Below are 23,524 nucleotides of genomic sequence, written 5' to 3' on the forward strand. Positions count from 1 at the left end.
ACTTACACGAAATTGGGGACAGAGTATGAATTATATTAATTTGTACTCTGAACAAACATAGGGGTATGAAAATGATTTTCTTCCTGATCTTCCACATTTCCCAATTTAATTTAGAATTCGAGACATAAAGTGGCAATTCTTAACCTTTTTAGAGTTAGAAATACCCAATAGAAATTTGTGTAATATCATTATCTGTCCTACAAATGCTGGCCTCAAAGGTAGCTTTGATTTAAATTAAATGATTTAAGAGGAATCCTCCTTGAGAGGTCGCTAGAAATTGTTGGCAAAATGGCTGAGATTTTGGCTGTTGTTCATATCTGGTATTATCTTTCTCACTAGTATTGGGCAGGAAGCTTGGGTCTGCTGTTGTACACATTTCCTTTAATGTACAGTTTTGTTTTTCTCTTCTACCTGACTAGTTTGGGTAGAAAAAGTTCTGATTTGTTTGAGTATTGTCATTGTGGGGAGGAGGATTCTGGAATGAAATGCACTTTTAATACTCCTTTATGGCAATTAACTGCCAACTAGGCTCAAGTCTTTGTTCTGAAGAAAATTAGAAAATATCTACCTTCCATTAGAAATAAAGAATAATGTAGCAACGTTCCTTAACACATTTTTCAATCGTTATTTCTGGTAGCTCATTTGTTGCTGTGCAAACCAGCAGAACTCCTTCACGGCTTTATAGGTGTAACCTTGAAAGCATAACCTTTGGATCAAAGTAAATGTTAATACACATTAATCTTATGAGTATCCAATTGTATAAACCAATTTTTTTTCATCAGGCTCCAATGCAGAAAAATGGTAAGAGATTATAAAGCACTGGTTTGCAGGGAAGGCAATATGTATAGTCATTTTCCTTGACCCACTTAGGCTACTGTAAGCCATAGATACATCTTTATTAGCTTTTTACTGGGAGAAGCTAGAATTAAATCCCCAACAGTGTTATCACATTCAATTTACACTTATTTATTTTACCTAATTTTAGCTTATAAAAGTTGGTATCACTACAAATGTCATCAAAATCTGAAGGTAGTTTGTACTTTTTTCTCTTCTTTCTGGGCTTTACTTTCTGGTCTTAAGCAGATATAATCTTACGGGCTAGCAAAGCGAGTCAGGGCAAGAAAAGGTGCAGGAACACTATGAGAATGATAGTATGAATTTGTATAAGTCTTTTAGAAAGCAATATATATCAGTATCTTTGAATTGTTCAGATTATTTGATACAGTGATTTCACTTTTTTATTATTTAAGATCTTCATTAACAGATGTTTGCAGTTTGTTGACTTTTCTGGAAAAAAATCAATTTGTAAGCTTTTATTATAATTTAAAAATCTCAATTTGACTTTGTATGAAACAATTTAAAAACCTTTAAAAGTATATTGAGAAAAACCAGGATTTTTTTTTTTTTAAAGAGTTTGTCATTATCAAAAAGAGATGTCTTGAGGTAAAAATAATAAACACCCCAGGTTGCATAGACAATGCAGACAGGTCTAGTTATCTGGTCAATGGGTAAACAGCAAGCACTTAAGGTCTTTAGCTCCATTTTTTAATTCATTTCTTATTGCTGGAATTTCATATGCATTTCTTCTTGTTGGATGACTAAACTGGATAATGGTAGAGATGGTAAGCCCACAAGCACTCAGCCCGGCCCTGCTCAGCCTGGAGAGCAGAGGAATTCTCAGCTGGTGGATAGGCTGTGGTTTAGGGTTTTCTGGGCATCTGTGTGGGTAATTGAAGTTATCGTGATACCAATGTTGAGGTGGCTTCTGACCTTGTGTCTCTTTTATTTTCCTTATCTTCTTCGTCGCCGTCCTCTCTAGGTTCTTTGGTGAGGGGGGCCCCTGCGGAATTGTGGTCTACAAATATAGCCCTGATATATATTGTGTCTCACTGGTCTACCTGTTCTGCACCCTGGTTGTCAGCACCCTCCATCACTTCTCCTTGCACAGGAGGGTTGGAATACTGGGGCCCATGCCCATAGGGTCTCCGTGTGTAGTAAGGGGGGAACAGTCACGTGGGCCTGGCCTTCAGGAACACTCTCAGATCCCTCATGCTTCCCTCCCCCACCCCCCAACTCTTACTATTCTGGTAATTCTGCTGGTAATTGCATGGAGACCCTGCAACATGGATAGTAGCATCTTTCGTGGTTACTGTCTGCTGCATATTTACTACCTAAACTGGAACTCCATCAGGGCCTGTAATATTTGTTGTTTCTGTATCTTTTCTCCTTCAACAACATCAAACTCTACAGTCTCTCCATCTCCTACACTGTGAAAGTACTTCCAGGGGTTGCTCTCTTTTATGGCAGTCTGGTGTACAAATACATCTTCCTTGGTGTCAGTCTTGTTGATGGAACCGTATCTGTTTCTTACATCAAACCGTTTTACTGTTCCCAAAGGCTTTGCTGCTATGACCTCTTGTCCCCACAGGTAGGCTCTGCTGATGTGAGGCCACCTGGGCCACCACTCCCTGTGCCTCTGGCCTTGGTGCTGGGTTTGGTGTCAGCAGCGCTGAGTGTGGGGGCTGCGGGCCGCTGCTGGGTCTGGGCCTCGCTGCTCCTGGTTGTGTGATGCGATGGGGACTGGCTACAGCAGCAGTGGCTCCTCCCGGTGTGATGGTAACTTGGCCATCAGCGGCAGTGTGACTTCTCAGTGCTTTCTGGGGTCCGCTCTCCACTCCCGCTACCTGTGGAACTCAGTGATTTCACTTTCATGAGTTTATATAAAATAAATCTCTCTAAGCAATAATTTTTAGAATGCTCCATGTGCCATGGTATTCATTTTAATGTTATTTACAATGTAAGAAAGTTAGAAACAATCTCAATGTTTTAAATATAGGGGCAAGGCTAAGTAAACTATAGCATACCCATTGGATGAAATATTACATCACCATTTAAAAGAGAATATAGAAATACAGAAGAATATTTATGATGCTATATACAACAACAGAGTAAAAAAGTTGTATAACATGTACAGGCACAGTTCAGTTAAAAAAAGTAAAATAAAAATCTATGCATAAAGCTTTGTTAGAAACACATTATGTTGATTATGTCTCGATGGTGAGATCAGGAATCTTAAAATATTTTCCTCATTTTATGTATTTTTCAAAATTTCTTGGAAAAGATAGATTTAAAACATTAAATATAAATAATAAAATGATGGAGTAACTGGTTTATGGGCTCTGGGCTTAGCAGCTAACTGCCCAGGACTTGGGGAAGAAGGGAGTCATTCTTTCCTTGGTGACTAAAGGGCTGTCAGAAGACACCACCAGGATGAATGGTAGCGTGTTTTGCAAATATTAAAGCCTAGACATTTATTGGTTTCCCAGTCTTTTTAAGTCATTGTATTATTCAATTGTGATGTTAAAATTTGTCTTCACCAAAGAGACCTTTTGTTTAGAAGAAACATCATATAGAAGCAGAACAGATGGAAGCGGAGCTACTCTGATTGAAGTGGGAGCAAGAGGGCTGGGCTCTGTCTACCCTACATCTTTCCCAGATCTCTTGCTGACTAGAGAGAGGGTGCGGGGGAACCCCTAAACTACGCACACTATTTTGGAGGAACCATCATAATATTATTTTTTGAGTGACTTTTAAGGCTAAACCTCTTATACTTGTTCTCTCTATTACTTAAAATGATATGGTGATTTAGGCATTGTTAGGTCCATTTCACAGAAGGGAAATCTAAAACTTATGGACATAACATGAATTGCTGGAGGTCACATGTCTCAATGTCTAGAATTTGAGCCAGTTCCTCTGTGATTAAAAAGCATAGGTTTTGGACCACTATGTCATGTTGCATTTCATCAGTTTATAGAACAATACAGAAACTACTTTGTTTTCACAATACAATGTCCTCAGAAATAGCAGAAAGCAGAGAGGAATTTGACAACTGACTAAATGTACCCGATTTTCTTCCTTGCTTGTCTTCCTGTAGTAATACTCATGAAATGAGGAAAAGTGAAAATCTAGCCATGATGGAGACTGGGTATATGACTGATAATCTATCAGGCCTCCAGAAGTATTTCTACCCCTTGAAGCAGATCTAGGGTGAAGTAATAGAAATCAGGAAGATGGCAGGGTGTTTTTATGTTCTTGCCTCAAAGATATAGCGCCTTTGTAGGCTTGGAAGGAATTTACCCCTTCCTACAGGTTGCTTTTTCGTGGTGGCCAGGGTCATTCCATGCTTTTTTCTCCCTGCCTTCCTCTTCTCTTTCTGTATTTCTTTGGAGACCTTAGCCTAATAATGAAATATGGTTAATGGGGAAGCAGAAAACGTAGCAGTTGGGATGAAAGGCCAGCACCAGGCAGAGATGAGGGTTGAAAGCATTCTGGGGATTCTTGTTTATCCTGCACTATTTGTGCAAGAAGAAGATGAAAGGCTGCATCTGGGGTTCTACCAATAAGAAGATGACAGTGGGCACCAAGGAGAAGCTTCCGTCCTGTTTGCTGGCCAACATCAGGCCTTGCTTCCTACATGACCGCCCACCCCAAATAATCTAGTGTAAGTTAAAACAGCATCATTTATATTTTAAATCATTCAAAGATAAAAACAAACTAGGAAATTGTGGCTCATATGGCAAAAGACAAAATGAAAATGTAGTAAGAAATAAAGTCAGAAAACAAAATAAGCCCATACAGATAATGAATATCATATTATTAATTTTAATAGTTGATGTGAATAAGTTAAAACCCCCATAAAAATACAAAAACTCTTAAATTGGGTTGAAAGACAAAATCAAACTATACGCTGTAAAAATTGCAAAGAAAGGTGCCCAGTAAGGTCAGAGGCTGCCACAGAGACCTTATTCACTGGGTTCTCAGATCTCAAATATGCAGGCTAAGAAACTCCTAAATGGGCTGTTTCCTGTATCCCAGTTCCAGCTAGAGGAATATACACATGTGAACAAAGCTCTTCCTACCAATTATTAATTTTGGACTCTCCTATAGGTATAACCCACACCTGCTCTCCCTTCAATAACTAACATTTCCTGAAGGGCTGTTTCATGTTATTTACACCATTTGATCCTCAAACAACCCCATGAAGTACGTATGATGACTATGTCTATTTTACAGATGGGGAAACAAAGGAATGTTCGAGTCACATGATGAGCAGGTGTTGGGGCAGGTGGCCTAGTGATGATGGAATCAGAGCAGGGGAACTTAGTTAAATGGTCCCAATATTTAATGGCATTAAGATCTCAAAACCTGGTATTGTCCCTCTCCAAAGCATAGATCCTGTAGTTGGTCTGACTGGGTCCTGCTCTCTGGACAAAGACTGGATATTATTGTCAATACTGTCGCCCTTTCTTCCAATTCACTTCTGACTGATACATTCTTAAGATAAAGTAGTACCTTTGATCAGGTTTCAGGCACATCCTACAGGCCTGGGTGCATTTCTTCTTTTTAAGGTGACTTTGCTGTCTCTGCTCTGCATGTAGGTATTGATTTGTGGTATAACTCGCAAAGGGCAATTCATTTCTCTCATTTCTGTCTGCTAATTGATGGGCCTACATTGACCTGGAGGGAGGTCTCTAAGAATGCACCTGAGGATTCTGTCGTTGACCAAGTAGTGATGGAGTTTTTCATTTTTTATTAATTACTTCAGTGAGAATGTAGAGAGAATATTGATCAGATTTGTGGATGACATAACTTGGAAGCAAAAGGTAATACATTGGCTACTACAACCAGAATCAAAAAATATCTTAGTAGACTGGGACAATGGAGCAGATTTATTTATTTAAGCATTTATTTAAAAAAATGTACCAGGTGGCTATTAAAATAACTTACTGTTATTTTCTTTTCTAATATGCCAAGAAATGGGGGGGAGGGGTGGATTCAGTAGTAAATCAGACAGACAGGAACCTTGATTTAGGGAGTTATGGGTGAAATTTAATAAAAATAAATGTAAAAGACTTTAGTTAGGTCTAAGAAAAAACAAAGCCAAACAAACCCGTACCTCACTTGAAAATGGTAGATCTGTGACTTAAAAGTAGTACCTGGAAAAAGATTTTTAGTTGACATTAAGCTTTATACAAGTCAATAGTGGGAGATATATATAAATAAGCTAAAGTACTCTAGATACATTAATGGAAATATAAATGTCTCAAGAAAGGAAGTCTGATTGTCATTACAGCTCATGATGAGCAGATCATGCTGGAAGCATTGTTTTAACTTCTCTGTAGCACCCTTTAATGTTCACAAATTTAATGAGTTCCTGCAGACAGCAATAAAAATGGTGAAGGAAGGTTTAGAGAATACTTTTCAGGCCAGGATGTAGATAGGAGTGACTACTTCTTACATAAAATGAATATATGAAAAGAGAAATTATGCTACGTCCATCTCTTACAGAAATCCACATGTACAAAGCCTTAGATATACTGGGCTTTACAAAACCACTTTCTTTAGATGTGACACAGTTTTTCAAATGAGTAAGGTTTAAGAACTAATAACTTCAAATTAATTATTTCGGGTGTGTTGGCCAACACAAAACTTTTATAGACTTACTGTAATTTTCTTTTCTAATAATAAATAATATTTCCAGATGCAGTTGTTGTGTTTTAGAAACGTGATCTGGCCAAGAGTATGCCTAAATTTGGCAATACTGAATTGAATCATATTATGAATTCAATTGCAATAATATCAATAATAATTATTAGTGTTATTCAGGGGTAGGTAATGATGACATATTTATATGGTGCTTCTCACTTTCCAAAATTTATTATTTCATCTGATCCTATAAAGGTTATGCCTCAAGATTTGTTTTTTATTATTATTATCCACACTGTACTCATGAGGAATGTAAGATTCAGGAAGGCCATACAACATTTTCAAGGTATGCTTAGAAATTTGCACAGGTGGAATTTAATTCAGAACTCCAAATTCCACATTCTATGTTGATTCTACTTTGCCAGGCCACAAGAGAACACATCTTGAAGGAGGAGGTTAGATTGCTGAGACACCTGAGAGGAACGTTACCAGTATCAGCTCTCACTGAGGAAAATGCTGCTCAAAGGGAGCAAGGGCAGAGACTCTACACCATGGAGCACAGACATGCTGACCATGGTGGTGTTTGTAGCAATTGGAAGAATATGTTTTCACCACTAATGATAAGAAGGAAACCTGCATTCTTTTGTTGAGAATCTCATAAACTGTACTTTTAGGGAGAGTCTGAGATAACAGATCTTGAAACTGAAAAACACTGGGATAGGAACTGAGTTATATTATTAAACTCTACATGACTGGCCCACACAATATAGAAGAAGGAGTATCTTTGATTGCTGAGTTTGGAAGGGAAAACTTAGAAAACTATAAACCAGACCCTTCTTCTCTTTCTTCATCTTGGGAGCCTGTGTCCTGATCTGCTCCTCCAGACTACAGATGTGGGAACCATACAATGGGTTTTACAGAAGCAGGTACCACTCACGGAGTTTTATGGATGCAGGCGCCATACATGGACACTACTGGTGACACCTATGTAATCCTGCCTCATTCTGAGGCTGTCCCTACATATGGAAGCCACATCCTTCCATATCACCTGTACTAGTAATAAAGATAATACATTATCCCTCCTCCCATTTGCCTTACACTTTCATTTTATATCTCAACTGGTGAAAAATTTAGGGAATGGAGGTGATATTTATTGGGTCCCCTCAAATTCTAACACTTAGGTTAGATTTAGGGTGGGTCTGCAAGCTTTGTTCTCTTTTATGACTATAGGTCTTAATCATAGTTTGCAATTATTTTATGAAATGCTATATTTGAGTGTTGATGAGCATGGACTCTGGAGCCAGACTTCATATTTCTAATTATCTGTAAAATGGGAATAGGAATGATAGTGCCTGCGTCATAGCATTCGAATGTGTAACTTAATGTATGTAAAGCACTTAAAACTACATCTGGAACATAGTAAGCACCCAACAAATGTTAACAGTCGTTTGATAAATCCATACCAGTGTCAGATGATGGTCTGAGTGGAAGTAATATGTTGTCATTAAGGCATTTTTCATTCTTCAGAAAACATCCCAAATTAACAATATTAGACAGCTTTAATGTTATTTAATGCTGTGGTTGGTGCAAATCATATTTCAAATCAATTTTATTCACATATTTCATGTTTTTCCAATTTTTTGCTTCCAAATCAAATATTATTTTCAAATACTAACTTTATACACGCACAAATGCAAAATACATGCAAAATACTTCTAACTACACTTCATCTGTACTAGACGGGAAAATTACATTTATCTGTGGATACAGCTTTTCATGGTGTTGCAAGGGTAAAACAACATATTAAGGAGCTGTTCATATGCTGTTCAAGGAGATTGATGGACATTCAAGATTTTGTGAAAAAAGTGTTCATATTGTTATTCAGTTCCAAAATCGTAATGGAATGAAAAGCTGTATAATTTAACAGAATTCAGGAAGACATTTTTTTTGCTTTATAAAATATGACAGAAAGGACACAAATGCCCTCTGTCAAATGTTTGAAATTATCTAAAATGAGTGAAACTAAGCAGTTAAATATGCTTCACAAGGGCACACAGGACTCCAGTGGTGGAATATGAGATGACAAATTTTAGTGGGCGACTAGACCTGTCACTTTGACTCCAGAGAAAGGAAGAAGTGTTCTTTAACAAGTTACCACTCAGACCATTTTCCCGAGTGGTTAATGACTATAATTGATATCAAAACTAAAAAGTCACTATGGAAACCCTGAACTCTTCATCTTTTCCTGGCTCACAAAACAAATTGAGGGGTGGACAGATGTTTTAACGAGCCAAACAGTGAAACAAATGTTTAGGCCTTACCCTTGATCTTGTCTAACTATTTGAAATTTATTGTTTAAAGTAGAAACCATCATACAGTCTAGATAAATCTACAGGCAGCTCAAATAATCAACTTACCCATTCCTTATTTTCTTTTTTAAATTAAATTTATTGGGGTGACAATGGTTAGTAAAATTACATAGGTTTCAAGTGTACAATTCCATAATACATCATCTATACTATATATCACATTGTGTGCTCACTACCCAGAGTCAGTTCTCCTTCCATCACCCTCTTCTACCCTCCCCCGCCCTTCTTTCCCCTCTGGTAAACACTAAACTGTTAGTGTCTATTAGTTTTTGTTTCCTAATTTGTTTGTCTTGTTCCTTTGTTGCTCTCAGTTTTATATCCCACATATGAGTGAACTCATATGGCTCTTGACTTTTTCTGACTTATTTTGCTTAGCATGATAATCTCAAGGTCCGTCCATGTTGTCACAAATGGCAGTATTTCATCTTTCCTTTTGGCAGAGTAGTATTCTATTGTGTATATATACCACATCTTATTATTTTATTTTAATTTTTAGTCTTTTGTTAAAATATTAGTTTTAGGTGTACAAAGCAATGTAATAGCTAGACCTTTACACCCCTCACAAAGTGATAACCCCCCCAGTCTACTACCCCTCTAATGTCGTATATAGCTGTTACATACCATTGACTATATTCTCTATGCTGTACTCCACATCTCATGACCATATATATATATATATATATATTTAATTATAGTTGACATTCAATATTATTGTACTTCAGCTTCAGGTGTATAGCACAGTGGTCAGGCATCTACACAGTCTATGAAGTGATCCCCCTGATAAGCCCAGTTCCCATCTGGCACCCTACAAAATCTATACAACATTATTGATTATATTCCCCATACTGTATTTCATATTCATATGTGACTATGTTGTGACTAACTTACACTTTTCTAATCCCTTCACTTTCTCTCCCATCTCTACCCCCCTTCCACCTAGCAACTGTCATTTTTTCCCCTCTATATCTCAGAGTCTATTTCTTTTTTTGTGTGCTTGTTTATTCTGTTCTTTAGATTCCACATATAAATGAGATCATATGGTATTTGTCTTTCTCAGTTTGACTTATTTCACTCAGCATAGTATTCTCTAGGTCCATCCATGTTGCTGTAAATGGTAAGATTTCATTCTTTTTTATGGCTGAGTAATACTCCATTGTGTAAATGTACCACATCTTCTGTATCCGATCATATCGAAGGATACTTTGGTTGTTTCCATGTCTTGGCTACCATAAATAATACTGCAGTGATCATCAGAGCACATACGTCTTTATGAATAAATGTTTTCAGATTATTTGGGTAAATACCCAGGAAAGGGATTGCTAGCTCATATGGTACTTCTATTCATAATTTTTTGAGGAAACTCCATATGGTTTTCCATAGCGGCTGTACCAATTTACATTCCCACCAACAGTGTATAAGGATTCCTTTTTCTCCACAGCCTCTCCAACACTTGTTATTATTTGTCTTATTGATGGTAATCATTCTAACAGGTATGAAGTGATATCTCATTGTGGTTTTGATTTGCATTTCCCTAATAGCTAGTGAAGTTCAACATTTTTTCATATATTTATTGGCCATTTGTATATCTTTTTGGAAAAAGTTTCTGTTCATGTCCTTTGTCCATTTTTTAATTGGACTGTTTGTCTTTTTGTTGTTGAGTTGTATGAGTTCCTTATATATTTTGGATATTAGTCCCTTATTGAAGCATTGTTTGCAAATATCTTCTCCCATGCAAAGGAAACACCAGGCACAATGGAAGCTGGGGGTGCAGTGATGGACTTAAGGGAGTTAAGGGAGGGTCTGTATACTGAATGGTGAGACTTCCAGTTTCTGTTCTTTGCTTTGCTCCCACGTCACTTGTTGCTAAGCATTAACCTGAAGACTAGATAAGGCTAGAGAACTTTCTTGGCCCTGAAAGGATACTGATATTTGGAGATTATTCAACTGAAATATTGTTTGGTGCCCTTTATTCTACAGGTGTTCCAAACCCCGCCCTTTGTAACTAGAGTTTCCAATCTACTTTTCCATGCCTTACTTAGAAATAAGACCTGACAGACAAAAATCATCCAACATTTTGTGTATGCTTCCCACATGAAAGGCAGAGATAACTAACTAACTAAACAGAGGTCACCATGAAAGGGCTGGGAATTGGTGTGGCACTGAATTTACCAATGGCAACTTTGGTTGCTAGAAGACAATAGAGCAATGTTCTACCAAGGCATCCTGTGAAAATAATCTTCCTAACATTTAAGATTGATCATGACATAGTGGTTTAACATGTTTCGATTATTTTTCTATTACAAAAGATTAGGGTCTACGATCCTTGAAATGGTGTATCAGATCATTCACAATCTGAATACAAGTATCTTTCCCATGTTCCTCATTACTTGCTAAAAACAAAAAAAAACACAGGTTATAATAGAAGGCAAGATATTTGTGTAATATTTCTCTGAATATCTTGTTTATGTCCATATCTTTAACTTCAAGCCTGAGAGAGAGGTACAGAGTGTTACAGACCTTTTCTCATTATTCAATGCCCAATTCAAATTCACCTCTCTCTTGAAATCTTCAAGTTCAGTAATGTCACTTCTACAGTAAGAGAACAAGGATATAAAAATAAGGTCAGTTCAATGAAAATAATTTGTGCTCTCTCCCCATCCAAATTAGCCACAATTAATTAGTCTGCCATGCTCTCACAATCTAAAAATAAAATAAGGTAACATCTACTATCTAACATCATTGCATTACAATATAATAATTTGAACATGATCTTTATCTCCCCCATACAATTTTGAGCTCTTTGAGAGCATGGCCCATGTTTAATGAGTCTTTGCATCCCAGTGCCAAGCACATGCCGGATAAATTGATACTCAGTAAACATTCTTTAAACTGAAATGAATTAGTACACATTCTAAAGTAAAAAAGCCAAAACAAAACACCCACAGTAGGGCTTATAGGGCATGTCTGAAATCTTTCCCAACATGACTACTAGTGGTTACTTAGTTGATAGATATGGAAATTCTCTGGTCTGTGAACTCTACATTTCCCTTATCCATTAGCCAAGTCTAATTGGGATGGGGTGAAGGAATACATATCCCTTCTATTAGATGTAAGCTTATTGTTTGTGTTCAATATAGTGTGCTGGAGATGTGATCATATACTCCCCCGTGTTTCTCTCACTCTCCCAGGAGTGTCACTATCAGGAGGAAAAGATAGAGCATGGTACAAGGATGAAATCAGTTAAATGAAAATAGGATCAGCCTGTGGAATTTTATGAAAACTACGCATTTTATAAAAAGAATATAATTTTCCCCAGCTTGGCACTGCTCTAATTCTAATATCACAGGTATCATAGAATTTATAAAAGAACAGGTACATTTATTTTTGGGCAGTGCTCTGAAATTTCAAATGATAAGAAACATGACAACTTCTAACATGAATAAACTTTTATAAAAATGAAAATGAAAAATGAATTCAGTTTTCTAAATCCAGAATAGAAAAAGGGGGGCTATTTTCTTTAAATGTTGAACTGCGTCATGTTTGAGAAAAGACAGTTAATTTAAAACATTAAGGGAAAATTGATGGAGCTGTTAATGGAAAATGGAAGATTACAGCTTTTAGTGACATGTTAGACAAGCACATTTAAACAATTTAAAAGTACTTCCCCCTTCCCCCACAGGATTGCTTCTGTCTCATTGCTGAGTTGTCAGGGTCTTTATTTCAGCTACTTCTGATTAATTGTTCATCTTTTTGAAGCAATGTAGTTTTATTATGATGATTGAAATGCATCTTTTCTAATGCACATGAGAAACAGCTCTCAGCAGCACCCCCAGAGGGTCTTATGATGATGTGTGTCACATTTTATTAATCTAAACTACATTTCAGAAGATGAGAGTTTGACCTAGTAGCCAGGGAACCAGGAATGAGGTGTGTGTGTGTGTGTGTGTGTGCTTTAAAGCAAAGAATATGTGACCCATATCCTATTTTTCGCAAGTACCGTGTCACTTCAAATGATAGCAGAATGGTGCCACATTACTGGAGTAGACCTAGACGAGGAGTGACGGTGGCAGAAATACATTCTCAGCTGGAACAAAACATGAATGAGGAAGTGAGAATTTCAGCATCAAATGCACAAGGGTTGTAATGTGTGAGCTCTAGGACTAAGTTTTACTGGGTGAGTTTGTCAGTGTAGTCCTTAGAAGACCCTTCCTGCAGGAGGCAACAGGTTGCTCGGGTTGTACTCCTGTACAATCTGACATGGGATTTTGGATGAAAGTTGGACTACCTCTAGAGAAGGAAGTTGATACATGAGAATTACAAGAGCTAGTGAGAGTTCCAAAAGCAACATTATATCCTCCAAAATATATCCAAATCATCATCCTGTTCTGTCAATCTTTAGTTGTACTACCCTAACCCCAAAACTGGCATTGCACAACTGGATAACTGCAAATAGCCCCATACTTAGATATTGATATTATTAGGGCAGTTTTGGAGGTGCAGATGAGGTTTAATTTTTCAATATAACTTTTTTGTGTGTGATAATATTTGGAAATTTGTGTATGCCTGTGTATGCTGTAACTTGAATATTTCTTAATGTCTGTTTACCTGCTGCTTTTACAGTGATAGTAAGGTCCTTCTTTTTTGTTGTTATTAATATAGTAACTGTTCACATGAGCTTTTCCCTGGAAAGCTACCCTTACACTGCTTGTTGATTTTTTTTTTTAAAGATTTTATTGGGGAAGGGGAGCAGGACTTTATTGGGGTACAGTGTGTACGTCCAGGACTTTTTTTCCAAGTCAAGTTGTTGTCCTTCCAATCTTAGTTGTGGAGGGCACAGCTCAGCTCCAGGTCCAGTTGCTGTTGCTAGTTGCAGGGGGCGCAGTCCACCATCCCTTGCGGGATTCGAGGAGTTGAACCGGCAAACTTGTGGTTGAGAACCCACTGGCCCATGTGGGAATCGAACCGGCAGCCTTCGGAGTTAGGAGCACGGAGCTCCAACTGCCTGAGCGACCGGGCCGGCCTTGTTGATGTTTTTACTATGGCATTTTGTGTAATGCGAGAGCATGTGCATCAAAGACACCTATTTCTGACATCTTTCTGGTCCAAGTACTGTTCTTCATTTCAGCATATCATACACTATTCTTTAGTGTTGTGTTAATACCATTCTCATCGGGCATCATATTTAGGCTACTATTATTAGGTTGGTGCAAAAGTAATTGCGGTTTAAAAGGTTAAAAATAATTGCAAAAAACGCAAGTACTTTTGCACCAACTTAATAGGTTTTAAATAATTAAAATTTACCAAGTTGATGGTAAAATCAATTTTTCCAAAGTTAGGGACCATGGTAATTTGTCACCATCCAAAGATTTAACTTCTGATCATTTATCTTTAGATTAACAAAAGATGAAAAAAAAGCTATTTAAGCATCAGGACCAGCATGAAGGTTGACAATGAAGAAAGAAGACAGAAAAGTGTTGTTTAGTACTTAGACAGCATTGGAGTTGAGGTTTGCCTTTACCTTCTAGAAGAAACATGATAATCACAGAGCTTGGTCATCTTGTTTGAGGACGCTTGACAAGGTTGGATGTGTATAGTATTTCTCCCCTGATTCCCGTTTTTAATGATTTTCCTAGACATGGTAGCATTAAATCTCTATGTAGAGGAGGCTTGGTTCCTGAGCTGGAAATGCAACATTTATTAGTGTAAAGGAATTACAAATGCAAAATGCAAATATGCCCCATGGCTACGTAGGTACTGAGAGCCAGAGCTGAAATTTGAACCTACGAGTGTTTGACTCCGAGGCCCATATTTTGTCCCCTGTGCCCTGCTGCTTCTCTAATGGTGTGTCTGAAATGCTATGTGGGATCTGCTTGCCATGACGCAGGAATAAATGATGCCTATGGGGAGGGACCTGACAGCAACTGAAGGGATTGGTGCTGCTGCTATCATAATTTTTCAGATGCCGATTTCTCTGCAGTGCTTAGATTTCTGAGATAGAGAGCAGCTGGGAGATTAGGGCAAAACGCACAGTCTTTATCCTTAGCTCTGGCTCACTGCATATAATTTCTATCTACTCCCTGCCATATGAGATGACCTGAGGAATGAGTACACTTCAGAAATCGTTTTGCCTCCTTTCTTTAAAGTCCAGGAAAGAGCTGGTGTAAATTGTCAGTTATGCTTCCTTTGTCATGGAATCCAATCCGACCCTACTCAATCATTAGAACTGAAGGGGTCTTCCAAATGAAAGGCATGGCACATACTTTTTGTTCTGCACTGACAAAAGAAAATGACAAGCGTAGTTATAGGATGTGGGAAAGAATTTTTGCGTCTTTGCCTTTTTAACAAAGGCTTCATTCCTCTGTCGGGTGGACTCATGGTGTGCCACTCAGGATTCCATCTTGTCCTTGGTGTATACTGGGGTCCCTTTCCCAGGGAGACTGGAGGAAGGGAGGAGAGAGATAAAGGCATCTGTGCACAGAAAGAGAGATGAGGTGAAAACTGAGAGAGGCCAGCTCTTCTTAAGTGGGTGCTTGGATATACTCACTGCAGCTCTCAATGGGCAGGGCCTGGGGTTCAAACCATTTACAGATTGTTTCTTTATTCCTTCGGCGAGAAACCAGAAAAGTGTTAGCAGATATTTTAGCCTTAATGCTTGGAAAGCCCATCCTGAGAGAAGGGAGTTATATGCTAATGTTTTTTTAGGGAGTGCAATTCCAGGGAGCAGGAGTGAGGAACAAGAGAAGTGAGACAGGGAAAAGGGGAGAGCCAACACAAGGATGCATTATTATCTAATTTGCCACAGCTAAGTGCACCTGACTCTTTGGTTCCATGGGTCTCTTACCCAAGAAGCCGCAAGATGCATCTGAAGATAGTTCATCTGGGATGAGAAAGAGGGAAGAATTGTTTTGGTAAGCGTTCACTCCAGAGGGTGCTAACTAATCCCCCTGCCCCCTTCCCCAAGTGGTACCTGCTCCACCAGATGGGCTCCTTGATTTCGATAGAGAAGTTTCAAACAGGGCCAAAGGTGTAAGCCATGGGCCAGAGGTGGGGCACTGTCAGGTTTTGCCTGCATGAAGGTGGCTCTGCTGTGTTGACTGGGGTAAGTGGCAGGTGAGGCTGAGGGGTATGGAGTGGTGCATAAGACACTGTCCCCTTCTTGCACTAATGTTTAGCTCTGCTCATGACTTCCACTAGTACCAAGTTAAAACAAGGTTAACAAACCCATCTATAGTTCCCGTTGTTGGAGCTGGTTTCAAGGTTACTATTGATATTTATCGTCTCCATTTTCCACCACCCATTCCAGATTTCCTTCAACATCTGACAGCTCTTAAACTGGTCTAGGTTGCCTTCACTGTTGTTCACACAGTCTCATAATTTCTTCCTCAGTGGCCTGAACCCTTAGTTGTCTTGCCCTTGTTAAGCTATGGTTGCTATGCTTGTCCATTTATTGTGATCACTGAGCATAGGTACAGCAAGAGATGCCCCAGGGAATCCCATGGCTTCCAGAATGATTCTTCCCTGGCTCCACTGTATAGCAGCAACCCTTGCTTCTCATGGTAAAAAGGGCTCATTCCCCTCGCCAGTATAGTAACTCCTTTCTTTGCCCGTTGGCCTATGGCACCAGGATCCCAAGGCCATCAGGTTGTAGTTATAGCTTCAAATTACAAGCTGTAGTTACAGCTCTCAAGTTCAGTGAAACTTTTACTGGGTCCTATGGTGGAAGCATCTTTTCTGGGAACCAGACCACTAGAGCCTAAGTTCTTGGAAATAGAAAAGCACGTATTTAGCAAGTGGATCGCTGGGTGCAGCGGTGAAAAGGGCCAATCATATTCCATCCCTTGGTTCTGGCATTCACATAGTCTAGCTACTGGAGAGTAGCACCACCTACTGGCCATTAATCCAATTTGTAAACCTCATTCTGGAGGACAGCAACCCAACCCTGTAAAGTGTTATTTCTAAGGAGATACCTATTCTATTTCAACCCCTGATGGTTAATGAAATGAGGATGAAGCATATTGCAAATCAGGATTTAAAAACTACTGCTTTAAAGTGCTCTATCCTGAAGCCATCTATACCGTGAGGCTTCTTTCCTGAGGTAGTGGTAGTAGAGATTTCAGTCTTGGACAGTGCCTTACAGAATCCACCATGTACTTCCGGGACCAGCTGGACCTTGTCCCTGGGGGAGTCATCGTCACTGATGATATAGTTCTCATTCAGGACAGCAGCTAGCAGAACCCCTACTTCAATCAGTTAGACTGATGTCCAGCTCATGTCCAGAAAGAGTTTGCCCTAAAGTCAATGGTTGTTTTTTTTTAAAGGGAAAATTACATTATATTTATATACATCACCCAGTCTAGAGAAAGTATGAGAGAGAAGAAAAGAAAGAAAGCTTAGTGGTTAACAAACTAGATTCTGACGTCAGAGGCCTTTGCCTGAGTTTAAATTCAGGTTCTGCTAATTATTGGCTGAATGACTCTAAGTTTTTAAGTTCTCCAAACTTCAATTTCCTCATCAATAAACTAGGGATAATAACAGCATCACCTTATAGTGTTGTTTTGAGGTTTGAGCAAATCACTTATGTGAGAGCAGAGCTTAGCATTCAACAGATTTAAAGCACTCAGCAAACATTTGTTAGGCACCTACTATTTTTTAGACACTAGGTCCACAGACAAAAGAATGACTCCTGCCCTCGAGGAACTCACTATATGGTGGAAAAGGTGGACAAATGAATAGAAGGTACAAGGAGAGGCGATTACAACGGGAGACCCACAGTACTCTCTACATGAAGCCTCAGTTGCCTCCTGAAGGATGAGCAGGGTTTCTAGGTAAAGGAGGTAGAGAGGGACATTTAGGGCAGAGCAAACATTAGGTGGGTCACATCATTTTTACAGGGAATACAACTCATCCTACGTGTGGAGCTTCCACTTTGTAAACATTAATTTGACCAAAATCAGTGAAGCAGAAAGCTAACTATGTACGTCCTGAGAGTGAGGAGGTGCGGAGAAAACAACTTCAAGCAGAGAAGACCCGATCCTGCCAGACCAGGGTCTGGTCCAGCTGTCTTCACTCAGCATCCTCTCCTCTGTGGAAGCCAACATGGTCTTTGTAGCACCCTCTCCTCTTTCTTCCTCAAGTTTTCTGCCAACCCCCTGGATGTTTCAGACCCTTTTGCTGCATCCCCAATTCTAGTTTAGTCTCTCCCGTCTCACCTTCCGCCATTCATTCCTCTGGTATAATCCCAAATCCTCCAGCATTAATATTGGCTCATCTCTAGTGATTTTCAATTTCTCTCCTCAGCCATTTGTCACCATTTCCCTTAAGTTATCACTTCAAATGATTCTGTCTCCAAGGGTTAGTTTTCCCAGAAGCAGATTTTGAGAAGAATCCAATAATTTAAATTTGTGTAGTAGATGATCCCAGGAAGCCTTGAGTGGAGTGAATAAGTGACACAGGGAAGGAAAGGAAGCCAATAAAAAAAGCAGTACTGAGCCAGTTACCACTGTGGCAAATAGGGCTTAACCCCACTGAAACCTCTCGGAGACAGCATAGAACAGGTCTTAGAGTTTTCTACTGAAGGGTGAGGAAACAGGTATTTCTACACTAGCTCCCACCTGTCATTGCTTGAGGGCCACGAAGAGGGTCTTAACTCCCTAGTACCTGTGGTCACCAAAAGGAGCCCTCAGGCAGCAAGGGACAGGTGCCAGCAGAAAGAAGCTATACAGGCTGACTGCATGGAGACATGAGTCCTAAGGGTACCGACAGCATCTGCTGCACTCAACTTCCATGAGCTGGCCTTCCTTCTTGCCTCCATTCTCCTCCCTCCCTTACATCGAACCTACATTTATTGCAACCACCACAGTGATCCATTTAACCACAAGTGTCAGTGCAACTTGGGAACTGAAGGCTTAATACCCAGAGGTTACCTTTGCAATGTCTCATGCATCCACTCCCGTTGCCTTCCCTCATCAATTCAAACTTCATGCCCTGTCACTGGACCACAGCTGTGGCCTCCTAATTACTCCGTCTCTCTGCTCCCAGTCTCTCCATGCTCTGTGTCATCTTACATCCTATTGCCGGAATGACATTCTTAACTCAGAGCTCACACTTGTGTTCCCCTCTGCCCACAGTCAAAAAACTTCTGGAAGTATGGAATTACTGCTCAGCCTAACATTTCAGATTCTTGAAAATATGGGCCATGTCTATATTTACAGCTTCGTTTTCCCATCGTTTCCTTAAAGTTACATATGTTCCCTACCACTTCCTGCTCCCTGAACTTGCCCTATATTTCCCCATCTGCATGTCTTAGTCCCCTGCCAGAAATGCCAGCCCATTTCACCCCTCCAATCTGTTGCAACTGTAACTGTTTTCACAGTTTCCCTCAAATGACAGCTCCTCCATGAGGCTCTCTTCTTTGTCTCTTGTGGTATTCTGTTCCCCCAAGTCCTTTACCAAATTTGGCACCACATATTGTTGTTATTGCCTTGCTACATTACAAGGCCCCAGAGGAAGAAAGGCACTAGCACACAGTGCTTTACACATAGAAAATATTTCTTGAATATATATATATATATATATATATATATATATATATATATATATACTCAATATATATATATATGAATATATATGTATAGAAAAATATACATATAGATAAGCTGAATCTATAGTATTTGAAAGTGTACCCTTTGCCAATAAAGTTAAATATACTTTATTGGCAAAGGGTACACTTTCAAATACTATAGATTCAGCTTATCAATGCATTTTAAATACATACAAATGAAATACGTTTTGCTCAGATATAAATGGGATTGTCTGATTTGTTTCACTTAGGTGACAGACACTCACACAATGGGTATTATTATAAAACATTAAGCAGGAGTCACAACATCATTAAATATGCTACAGATTTCAGGGGCTGTATCAAATGTGTCACAGAAATGATTAGCTCTGGGATAGGTAGGTAAAGGCTAATTTGCTTCTTATGAGATTCATTTCAGGAATTAAAATGCAGAACATCTGTATTTTAGGAGAAGGTTCCACACAAACCCGTCTCTCCCACACACAGTGACCAGAGCCTTTGGCTGCTTGTTGTAATCATATCCTCAAGAAAAAGCAATCCTTGACTCAAGCCTGGCCAGGGGCAGCCCTGGGATATGGGTAGGGTCTGCCTTGGGCACCCATGCACTTTATGACCACTCTTTCGGCATCTGTTTTTAGAGTCCCCTTCCTCCATGCCTGTTTTCTGGTGTCCCAGAACTCATGACTGGTCCTCATTGTATAAAAATTTCCTTTATACAAATGACCTCACTTTTGTACACCACATGACATGTCTTTATCAGCCTTTGAAGAGATCCTCTCTAGCTACTGAGGCTCAGAAGTCAGACTGTTGCTGCTGTCCAAGGGGCTGAGAGTTCTGGCCAACTTCTGTCTCCTTAAGATTCCTTGTCCTGGTTTCTGTACGCATGCTGCAGACTTCCCCTTCTCACCTGATATTGCTCTTGGCTTTTGTCACACCTTAAGAATAGCTATTATGGGAGAGCCTCATTCTTGTATATTTAGCCAACTATCATGAGCACATGTCCCTTAGAAAGTTCTAGAGGCTCCAGTTTCTTTTTCCCTAAATCCTTCCTTTTGTTAGCGACTTTTCTACCATAAACATCTCTCATTTCTGTCTTTTACCAGAGATAACTAGGGAATGAAGTTGTGGGGTCAGGAAGGTGGGTTAGAAAAAGAACTTGGTTAGGAAAACTGTATTCCCTGCAGCCTCGGTTAATTATTTGGAACATATAGTGCTAGAAGCACAATCTTCTCTACTTAGCATCTGTATATAGTGAAAACTGGCTGTTGTCAACTTATCTTTGAGAATAGGTCATCATTTCTATGGGGAAAATGCAATCCAAGTTCTAGAGCAAAGCTTCTGAAAATGTAATCTGTACATCTGAATGATCAGGGGGTCTTGTTAAATGCAGATTTTGATTCAGTAGGTTTGGAGAGGGACCTGAGAACCTGCAATATTCATAAGCTCTCATGCTGGTAGTCTACAGCCCATGCTTTGTAAATCAAAGTTCTAGATATAACATATAGATGAATTTGGGGGATGTAATTTATTTTGTAGCTTGTAGGGCGGTATGCTGGAATGAACACTGGGCTCAGATTCAGAAAGGCTGGCTTCCGGTCTGGGTACTGAAGCTTGCTGTGCCAACTTTGGCACTTCACATTATCTCTGAACCTCATCTATAAATCTGTAAATTAAGGACATTAATCTGGAATGATCTTAATGGTCCCTTCCAGCCCTTTGACTCTATGGTTAGTTTTCTTGCAATTCATATTGAGAATGGGCAGAAGAATTACTATCGCCCACTACAGAGAGTCAAATGACATGTTGTGGGCAAGTGCCCCTTGTTGGTAATAACCAGCAATGCTAACATCAAACTAGTGGAAAAACTTCTTTTTCAACATGTGAGCTAATTATGGACAGTTTTGACAGGTCATGTTTCCTGTGGGAAGGAAGTGACAAGGAATAGCTAGTTTAAATTTAGAGTCAATGACTACTATTTCTGATTGTTGCTGAATATTCATGTGATGCTGTATAGTCCCTAAAATTTTACAGTAACTTGATCAAGACACTTTGGTAGCTAGTAAGCATTCCTTACTCTCAGACCACTCTTTGAAATTTGCCTTTAGCACCCTCTACTGAGATCCCACCCTTAAATTTAAGTTGGTCCTTCTTAAGGTTTTGCTTCAGACCTTGTTTCACTCATCTATGACCTAACCACCCAAGCAGAGGCCACCTGCTCCTGTTGACCTCCATGACTGTAGCATCTTGTACAGACCTCTCCCTGGATGTCCCACACGAGCTCTCAAAACCAAGGAGCTCAGAAGTGAATTTATGGTTTCTTCCCTCTACACTAAATCATAACAACATTTAAGAAAAGAACCTCCACATTTCCTATCACCCATTCAGTCATCCTGGCCAGAAATGTGGGAGTCAATCTAGATGACTGCTGGAACCTCCATTCCCATAGCCAGTAAGTGGCCAAGTCTGGTTGACTTTACCTCCTAAATTTCTCATACACACATCTCTTTCTTCCTCTTCATCTTCATTGTCATTGCATTGATTTAGACCTTAATCATTCATCACCAGGACCATTATAATAGCCTTATAATTGCTCTCTCTGAATTAAGTCAGGCCCCATCACCCAATTCCCTGTCTGTGGAGTAATCTTTATTAAACCCAAATATGATTGTGTTATGCTTCTTGCTAAGATTCATTCACAGCCTCCTCGTCACTTACACGATAGAAGCGTCAGTGCTTCCTACTTGGTCCCTGCCGACTTCTGTAGTATCACCTTTGCTCTTCTTCAGGCACACCAACTCTGGCCACAGTGATCCAGTTGGGCTATTGCTTAATTGAGAATCACCATGCCTTTCTCCTAGAGCTCCAGCTCTTTCCTGGTGCCCATTCTAAAGATTACTTTCCTTGAAAAGCCTTTCTTGATAACCTTACTCTCCTTCAACTAATAGGCTCTCCCTCCTCTGCACTATGATATCACCTTATGTGATGACTTGCCCTGAGTGTTGGATAACTAACTAAATATCACACAACACCATTACTATTACCATTAAAATGTAAATTCCTTGTAAGCAGGGACTTTATACCATCCATCTCTATGTCACAGCAACTAGGCCATGTTGGTTGATAATGCTGATAAATATTGATGGAATGAGTGAACAAATAGAAACATTTTCAAGGGGCTTCAGACCATCTGAGGAAGGGCCATGCTAGGCAGGTTGGGCCCTGCACAAGAGCTCCTGGCCGAGAGACTTGTGGCTTCGGGTGGGACCGCCATCAGCATGGATGTGGGAGAAGGGGGTATTCCCGTAAAGATATGGTATAAGCCAGCAGCAGCCTGTTATCAGGAGAAGGGTAAAGAAGTTTCTCACCCATAGCCTGGAAACTTGGCCCATTTTAGAAATGAAATTACTAAGGAAGACAAGTAAAAGAGGGACAGTTTCTTAATAAGTCCGTGGCAGAATAGAAATGAACATTTTGGGAAATATATTGGCAGTAATGAAGAATGTGCTAGCTGAACCACGAAGAAAAAACATTACAAAATAATGTTGTATGCCTTTAATGGGCCATATACTATGTTGGGATATTTTATGTATTTTATCTTGTTTCATTCTTACAGTAATCCTGGGAAAAAGATAATATTCCCATTTTGCAAGTGAGTAATTTCCTCAAGATCAAATCATCAGTAAATGGCTGAGCTGGCATTTAGATCAGCTTTCTAATTTATATCTAGAGGTCTTTCCACCAGAGAAAAGAAGGAAACCTGAGTGCTATTTATGTCTCTTAACTAGCTGTGTGAACTTGACTTTTTTTCCCTCAATTTTTCTTACCTGTAGAATTCTTTGATTTAATTGTAGGTTGTCTATTGTTTCCAGTATTTCATAGTGCAAAGATAGTCATTATGTCTGCCACTGAATCTACCCAGCACACGGTAGGCACTTAAATGGTTTTCAAACAGATGAATGAATGAATGAATGAATGAATGAATGAGTAAATGAATAGGTGTTGTCAATTACATAGAAAGCGTTCTTCCTTTGGATAAATAATTTAATTAGTGGCAAACAGAGAAAGGTATCTGAAGAGCTAAATATAATTA

At 39.3% G+C, this 23,524-nt stretch overlaps 1 pseudogene; it reads right to left on the reverse strand.

Annotated features, from left to right (window-relative positions):
• Nucleotides 1-1,598: 1,598 nt before the first annotated feature.
• The window catches only part of LOC117020664 (Y-box-binding protein 1-like), a 49,931-nt pseudogene continuing 28,005 nt past the window's right edge, over nucleotides 1,599-23,524 (reverse strand).

This window comes from Rhinolophus ferrumequinum, chromosome 3, assembly GCF_004115265.2.
Source record: "Rhinolophus ferrumequinum isolate MPI-CBG mRhiFer1 chromosome 3, mRhiFer1_v1.p, whole genome shotgun sequence".
Taxonomy (NCBI): Eukaryota; Metazoa; Chordata; class Mammalia; order Chiroptera; family Rhinolophidae; genus Rhinolophus; species Rhinolophus ferrumequinum.